We start from the raw sequence: 9,253 nt of genomic DNA, 5'->3' as shown, positions 1-9,253 counted from the left end.
GAGGGCTTCTAAGCTGTAAATTAGTAGGTGGGAGGGGGGGGGGTGTTAGGTGATCGAATTGTCTGGATCTTATTATGGAAGAAGGAGATAAATTTATCACAGAGGTTATTAGTAGGGTCAATTTTTACTGCTGACCGCGGCTGAAGGTGTTTAGGAAAAGAGAACATTGGAATTATCAGACTTATATGTGATAACAGATTAATAAAATATAGACTGGGTTAGCTTGTGTACTCACAGACCAGAGGTTAAAAAGCATCTCTCGGGCACTCGACCAGCAGGCTTCATTTTCCTCAGGCCATAGGTAAACCAGGGGGCCGAGCGTGAAAAGGCAACTGTCCTCTTTCTAAAAGGAGCACAATGGTCCAAAATGCCTGCAAGACCAGTATTTTAAAGCTCAACTGCATTGATGGATACTGGAAGAAAACAAGGATATGACTCTTAAGATCAGCTGAGAGAAGTTCAGGGTTGATCTTTTTCAGATTTCTGAAATAAATCTTCAATTTTGGCTTTATGGCACAATTCAGAAAGGGGAGCTCGATATGGATCACTTTGTTATCAGAGGCACCCATGTCATTAACAGAAAGATCTTGCACAGTTAAAGAGTTTGTGATGACTAAATCCAGAGTGTGTCCGCAAGTGTGTCTTGGCAATTTGACAAATTGTTTTAAGTTCAAACAGTCCAGAAGATAAAGTAATTCAGCTTCTTGATGCTTGGTGGGCGTATCAACATGGATGTTGATATCCCCAAGTATTAGAAAGTTGGAGTTTGTTGAACAGAGCATTGACAGAGTCTCAAACATATCAGAGAAAAAGGAAGAATGATGTTTTGGGGGCCTGCGAGGAGCACTATCATTGAATAAGGTGGTTTGAAGTAGAAAGCCAAGCACTCAAAAAAGGACAGCTCTGGCAGAGTCATGGAAGAGAAATCCAAATGATCTTTAAAAATGACAGCCAAGCTTTTTTGCCTCTTTGAGAGCAGAAAATCAGTTTTGCTGATGCCAGGTCCCTGTAGGGCACATAATACCCAGATCCTTGTCCTGGGTGTGCTCTTAGATGAGGCATGCTTCATAGGACAGAGATTGCATATTAAAGAGTTCAGTTGGAAGATGAGACCCAGTCATGTTTCTTTCGATTGGCCTAAGACGTTTAAAATCTACTCCACATTTCTCCAGTGGCCAGAGAGAAGCTGAGTCAGCTGTAGATGCGTCAGGACTACAAGTCCAATGAGCTGTGGTGTTCTGATGACGTAAGTGGCATGCACAAGGGCGTCCAGCTGACAAGATGATTCCCACGGAGGATCCAATCCGATGGAAAATAAACTTTCTTCGGGAGCTCGCGTGTACGTAGGGAGGATGGCGAAATAGCCCCAGCCGTTTGATGGTGGAAATGTCCAGTGGCCATCTTACACGTTGCCGTTACTGAGGCTCAACAACTTCACAGTAGAATAGCTTAGCATCATGGTACGTAAGGAGGAAAATCATCATTTAAAAGAGCCACCAGGACGCCACAGCACAAAGTCCCCCCATCCCCACCCCCAACAAAAAAGGCATCCAGGACCACAGTGAGACCCAAGGACAGCAGACCATGCAATAAACAGTGAAACAAATTAATTCATTCAAGCGTAGGATCGACGAACACATCGCGCCAGCGTCCTCTCCCAGATGAGTATAATGCACTTTTTCTAAACTGGCCTTTTGTTGAATGCTTATTTTTATTGTGATTTTATCTTATTTTTGTTATTCTATTTCAATTGTTGTTTTATTGGTTTTCTGAACAGTGCTTTGTGATTGCTTTGCCTGTGAAAGGCACTTAAGAAATACAGTTTACCTACTTACTCACTTACTCAAAGTCAAGCTTGTTCCTGGTGTAGATTGGATAAAGCTCTCCCTTTCCCCTGTTTGTGGTGTGCAGGGACAAAGTTTGTATTCCGTCCTTACCACTCTCTCTACACATTTCCAATCTGTGACATTGCAGGCCACAAACCAGACAGAGATACAGCTGGCCAGTATGCTCTCTGTTGTCCTTCTGAAGAATGTGATGAAGATGGGAAGGAGGAAGTTTGCTCTCCTCTTCCAACACTGCTGTGCTCTTTCTCCACACCTCTCTCACACAAGAGCCGAGGTGTGGAGGGATCGGGTCAAAGTGTCTGTGATGCTGCTGAAAGTGTCGGAAAAGTAATCTCAAGTAACCCCCCCCCACACACACACACACACACACACACACACACACACACACACACACACACACACACACACACACACACACACACACACACACACACACACACACACAAACACACACTAAAACATGTTTTCAAAAGGTCTAAGCATCATATTTTATGTTCTCCACTGATGTCAGATGTGCAGAGTAATCTAACCTACTTTAGTTCAAGGCTATCAAATTCTGGAGGAAGTCTATTGAGACTGTAGCTAGGGAAGCCACTAAAGTTAATATATTTTCCATGTTGCTTCCACATCTGCAAAAGACAGGTCCCTATTTCCAGATGCAATAGGTGAGAGGAGGGGTTCAACCTGGACAGGTCACCAGACCATTACTGCGAAACATGGAGAGGTACAGGACAGACAACCATGCATTTAAACCCTCATACCTATAGACAGAGAGTAACCAATGACATTAACATGCATGGCTTTGATTTTGGTTTTTGTGGGAGGAAGCTGGAGTTGGTAAAAATCTGGAAATTAATAGAAACTTGTATATTCTTTGGATCGGGGAAATGCCCCGACTTGCAGTCTGTGAATAAGAAAAAGTCTGTGGACATGATTGGAAATACTTGATGTACAAAGTATCAGTTAATGGATACACATGGGGAACAGCAATATTGAAATAAATAAATACAATTATTTATTCATTTTATTTTATTCACGTTTCTTCTTGATTTTCCTGATAGCTGGAAACCCCATTCCTAATGGCATGGCGGAGCACTAAGGAATTATAAACACCATCTAGTCACAATGCAACACTCAAATGATTTCAGTGTGCAACTCACTGAGCAGTGTAATAACAGGTGGAGTTCACAGCAGCGTCAAACTTGACTAATGAAGGCCCATCCCTTTTCTTATCAATGAATTATGCATCACGCACATTACTAAATGCTCCACTGCATAGATTATTCATGCAAAAACACACACTCTGAATATGTAGACAGACAGGCACACATGCTGACATAAACACAAAATTGCTGATGTGAACAAAAAACTTAATAACTCACACAAGAAAAATATTTAAATATTTAAATAAAAAAACTTAATGAGGGGTTTAATATTACATATAAACACACATTAGTATAGCTTAAACCATATATTAGTTTGTGCAGAATGAGTAGCACATTGATTGTTATATCTGTCCTCTGAACTTGCTCCTTTACTAGGCAGCAGGCTGGTTTATATCTATCTCAGAAGAAAAGAAAATGCAATGCATGTGAATGTTTTAAACATGGAGCAAGCCTTTCAGCCATTAAATCCACCAGAGGACGTTGGAGTTCTTTGAGTGTTCAAGTATCTGTAGCACTACTGATAGTTGAACACTCAGACACAGATTTAATAATCTAGCTTCAGTAGATCCAGTATCCTGTTACCTACTTCTAAAATTATCATTCCATGCTTACATTTGTGCAAAAATATAACTTCATGCAATTATGTCAATCTTAAAGCTACTGTGCATAATGGTTTAAATTACCAAGCTGAGGTCTATTATATAACCAAACAAACAGCATGTTGTAGTTCCTTTAATTTTAAAGTCATGTTTGTGGATCTGTAGAAGAAATATTGTAATGGATTATATTTTGTAAATGTTATTGGGTAATATTCTGGATCAGAAGTAATCTAATTTCAACAGATCTGCTCTGATCTCGATCTTGCATCAGAACGGTCAAAACATATATACTGTATCAGCAGAACAATGTGCTCGCAAGTTGTTTTCAAGATAGGAGCTGATATCTCCTCTCCTCAGCCCACTATTATCCTGCATGGCACTGATACAAAAAGTAGCTTAGGACACAGCATGGGGATCGAGAGATAGTCAAATGCGACAAAAGGCAGATGGAGGCCAGCCAAATATTTGGATGAGGGAGATGAATGAGGGTTGTTTGCAACGAAGTTCAGACAGCTCCTGCTGTTAAAGTGGAGCAGAGGAGGGATATTCCCATGATCCTGGATGGTACTGGATACAGAATTCCTGTCTGTATCATGTATGAATAAAAATGATGCTTTATTTACATGTCTAGAAATGGGAAACAAAAACAATGCCGTTCTTTGTTGGTTTGATAGTTGAGGATAAAGGACATTTTTCACTGGATTATTTCCGTGTAACGTTTGCACTTGCACTTTCTTGGGTTTTCATTGGTTTCCTCCCTAGCTCCAAAACCAAGGTTTGTATGTTTAATGGCAACTCTAAAAATGCTCTTAGATGTGAGTGCATGGGTACAATTATGTCTGTCTCTGCTCTGAGGCTATACTGGACTGAGGATCTGTTTGGATGCACCGTACCCAACCTTTTAGTTTAGTGGTTAAGAAGTGTGCTTTCTTTTTTTTATCTAACAAAAAAATAGAGAAAGAAACACCTGCCCCACCTTTCCCTATAAGACTCTGGAGCAATGGAAGGTCACATGGTCTGATGAGTCCAGATTTACCCAGTTCCAGAGTAATGGGTGCATCAGGGTAAGAAGAGAGGCAGGTGAAGTGATTCACCCATCATGCCTAGTGCCGACTGTACAAGCCTGTGGAGGCAGTGCCTTGGTCTGGGGTTGCTGCAGTTTCGTCAGGTCTAGGTTCAGCAAAAGTATGAGCTCAAAGAATGAGGTCAGCTAATAACGTGAATATACTGAATGACCAGGTTATTCCATCAATGGATTTACTCTTCCCTGATGGCACAGGGATATTCCCAGATGTCAGGATTCATCAGGCTCAAATTGTGAAAGAGTGGTTCAGGGAGCATGAGACATAATTTTCACACCACAGTCCAGACCTTAACCCCATTGAGAATCTTTGGGATATGCTGGAGAAGGCTTTGCGCAGCGGGCAGACTCTACCATCATCAATGCAAGAGCTTGGTGAAAAATTAATGCAACCCTGGACGGAAATAAATCTTGTGTTATTGCAGAGGCTTATCAAAACCATGCCACAGCGAATGCATGCTGTAATCAAAGCTAAAGGCGGTCCAACAAAATATTAAGAATATTAAAATATCAAACACCATTGATTGAGTATACTGACGTGTTACGGCAGGGTGTGTCAAAAAAATAAAAAAGAGCTGCCAGTGGAGGTAGAGGCACCCCAGGGATAGCGAGAGCAGTGCAGCTTACATGATCCACTCTACAATGTCATGACTGAACCCCCTCCCCCCCCCCAACCCCCAAAAAAAAAAAAAAAAAATGTATCAGACCGGCCCACCGGTCCTCCCGATAAGCCACACCAGGTCTGTGAGGAGTTGTTGAAATTTGGTTTGCTACGAGCAGTTTTGTAGAAAAGGAAGTTAAATTCAGCTCATCTGTGGCAACTTCCATTTAAAACAGAACTAGGTTGAATACATTCACAATGCGATGCACCTAGTAGCATTTAGTGTCTCTGTTTGTTGAAACAAAGTCAGTTGAATTAATTTGAGTTTATTTTGTCCTCAACAAATGTTATCTCAAGACACTTTACAGAAGAAAGATATAAACTTTATATAAACATATACATAATCAGATTTATTTACTATTAAAGACTTTCCAGTTTGGTCCTAGTTATAACTAGGGCTGTGCATAAAAATCGATATAAAGATTAATATCGATATTTTTAAAAACGATTTAATATCGATATTCTGGCTTTCAATATCGATATACCTCCCAACCTCTAGGGGGCGTTATTACAGCGCAACCATTACAGTTCACAGCGAAGGAGAGCAAGTGAGACGAATTTGTGGAACCGCCGACAGGATTTTAGAAGCTCCTTTGTCCCTAAAATCAGATGTTTGGGCACATTTTTGGTTTCTGTGACACGTTAAATGCATTGAAGCAAATGCACTTTATTTTCCTGTTAATATGTCTGTGATCAATAAATAGAACATAAACATAATATTTGGCTGATTTTGGTGATTGAATCACTGAGCATTAATTCAAAGTAATAAATATCGATATTGGAATCAAATCAAGCTGAGCTATGTATTGAGAATTGTATCGTATCGTGAGCTGTGTATCGAGAATCGTATCGAATCGGCTCATCCTAGATGATACCCAGCCCTAGTTATAACATCATGTAGTCAGATACAGTATTCATTAAGGCATTGGCTTTATAGCAATTCCTCTTCCAGAGTGAGCATGTGCTGTACCAGCAATGGACAGCTTAGTCCGTTGAGTCGTTAACTTCATAACAATCCCTGATACTCTGAATGCATGTGGCGACAGTGGATGGGAAACTCCCTATTAAAGGGGAAAAACCTCCAGCAGAACCTGGCTCAGAGTGGGTGGCTGCGACCAACTGGGGGTGTGAGAAGAGAGGGCAAATACACAAAATAAACACAGAAGCACTTGTCCAGAAGTACTTTGTATGTTAAAGGAAAAAAAATATCCAGAGTTAATAGCGGTGGTGTCTGTTTTAGTGGCTTTGTCTAGGAGAGAGAAACAGACACGCTTTTAGCCAGAAATACAATCTAAGGGTTGAAAAAGCTAGCAAATAGTGAGTGCCAACAGCAGCTCCTTCAAAGGAACTGTAAAAGAGAAAAATCCATTCCTCTAGCCCTCCCATGTGGTTCTAAAGCAAAGCTAAGAATTTGCTTGCCACTCCAACACTGGCAAATCATGCAGTAGATAATAATTTGTAAGATGCAAGCCCTGGAAATGAGATATTTTGGCAGTTAAAGTCAGATATGAAGTCATATAAGATAAACAGTGATAGGACATATGGAAAAGACAACTGTGTTGGCACGATTAGGAGACGGAGACAGCACACGCAAGATGACGTAAATAGCCAGAAAAAAGGTTTAAAAAACCGGAATGACCGGTTGGGAAAAAAAACAAACATGATTGTTGGCAGGTAGCAGCAGTGATGTTGAAAGTAACGTATTTGTTGTTGCAAGATTTGAACGGGGGAAGAAGTCCAAAACAATATACCCCCCCTCCCCCCATCACCCAAAAGAACTACCAGCCTCCATAGTTTAAGCTTTGAATTACGAGCTGATGTACAGCACAGAAAAAGAAGAGGGATTTGTAAATGGTTGTTGTCTTTTAATGCTTTCTTTAAAAAACATTCACCACTTCAAAGTCTCAAAACACACACACAAATGTTCCACCTTTAAAGAAACACAAAGCCATCATAGCCACAAGCAAGCAATGAAAAACCTCCATTCGTTATTTGAAGGAGACATTTTAGTTAAAAAAAAAGAAGCGGACTAAAAAAACTGAAGAAAAAAGTTAAAGGAAACAAGAGAAGTAGCTGTGACGTAATTTTAGGTCACTTTTTTTTTCCAAACTGGGATCCTTTCTCATCAAACAATCCTTAAAAGCTAAACAATGAATCAAAAGGGAGATGGCTAAAATGCTGCTTCCTTTCAGTGAAGGCCTGCTTTAATAGGCCGGTGAATGAACACTGTACACAGACCCACAAATGGCTATTCACGGCAGTGGCAAGAAGACAAAGACAATGGGATTAAAGGCAGGAAGAGAGCTCATTGGTGAGGGGCCCATGGATGTAAAAGATATATAAGAGACTAAAGGCTGCTTTTTATTGAATCATGTGTAGTCAAACGCTCAAAAAGAACCTAACTGCACTGACACAGACTTTTTTGGAAAGGCAGAACGTCTCGACACACAATGAGGGTTCCTAACTGAAGGTCACGGCTCGAGGGTTAGGATGAAAGGAAGGGAAGTCGGCATTAGTGTAAGGGGATGCAGATGTTGGAACTTTGTAGTTGCGTATTAGAGTCATTCGTCTTGTAAATTCAACTGTTGTATTTGCCAACCAGGAATTAAGTTTAAGATAAACGCCTAAAGTGTCAGAGAAAGTCAAATGACGCAAATGTCACCTCTAATCTAATGTCAAACGTGCTTTCTCCTTGCCCTTTAGTAATGTCACACATACGTTTTTAGTCAGACCTTCAGGGCTGAGGCCTATTCCTTGGCAAATCAGCAAACAGTAAAATTAAACCGGAATTTAAATCCCAAAAATTATTCAAAACAATTCTTCCTTCACCAGATTAGGTCCTATTCTAAAACACTTGAACAGAACAGCTTCATATTACCATTCATAATCTAAAATATCAGATGTTACGTTTAATGGATTAAATGAGCGAGACATACTCTGTCATGTTATATGACATGTAATACTGTGAGTGCTGGTAATCAGATATTTCGGATTTTAGACAAAACCGTACTTGTTGTTTCCTGTCGTGCTGCACTAAAAGCCTGCTGGCATTAGTCTCAGCGCCCAAAGCATTCGTTTTACTTCAAGGGAGCTGATCCGCAGCACCTGCCGGTCCACCGTGAAAGATTTCAAGTGTGTATTTCGACGACTGATGTTTTGATGACGGCTGCGGTGCAACAGCGCAGGCAGGGTTTCCCCTCGTGCAGGAATGAATTCTCAGTTGTTGCAGACTTCCTGTGCTGGTCCAGGGCACCAGTCTGGGGGCTAAACCCCACATGGGTTACAGCGAATAGCTGAGGCCAAGCTAAGACCCCCGGCTTAATCTTACACTTAAGCCCAAAGTTATTTATACCATTTTTACCAGCAGGATTTATTTTTTTTGTCTTGACAGGAAACAATAAGAATGTTTTGAAGAAGGCCGTCCAGATTCCTGACTTGGTACATAATCTGGGGAGGGAGCTAGAAGTTAGGGTGATGATAAGGAGGCCTTTCAACCTTAAAAACATGGAGCTCCTCAGCTCAGATAAATTGATGAAAAAAGCTAATCAGCAGTTGTTTGATAAAATCTCTTTACGCCCCTTGGTGAAAAGTCATAGCTTCGTGAGACCATCCTGATCTCGCGAGCTTTCAAGGTTTCACTCGCAGATCAGTCTGGCTACTCTCCGTTAAAGAAAATTTGGAGCCGTTCACCAAACGAACGTCCAATCAGCGTTGGCTTTGAGGCGGGTTGAGGTGTGACGCAACGAGAAGCGCGACAGTTCAGTCTAAAGAACATGGCGGCTTCAGTCGATGAAACTAGCGTTAGCGTGGCTATCGAGCAAGTTTTATTGGAATTACAGAGTATTTCTTCACTGAAAGAAGAGCAAAACACTGCTCTGGAGGCTTTTCTCAGAGGAAAA

The sequence above is a fragment of the Fundulus heteroclitus genome, chromosome 1 (genome assembly GCF_011125445.2).
Source record: "Fundulus heteroclitus isolate FHET01 chromosome 1, MU-UCD_Fhet_4.1, whole genome shotgun sequence".
Taxonomy (NCBI): Eukaryota; Metazoa; Chordata; class Actinopteri; order Cyprinodontiformes; family Fundulidae; genus Fundulus; species Fundulus heteroclitus.
Note: the sequence above shows the minus strand (reverse complement) of the source record.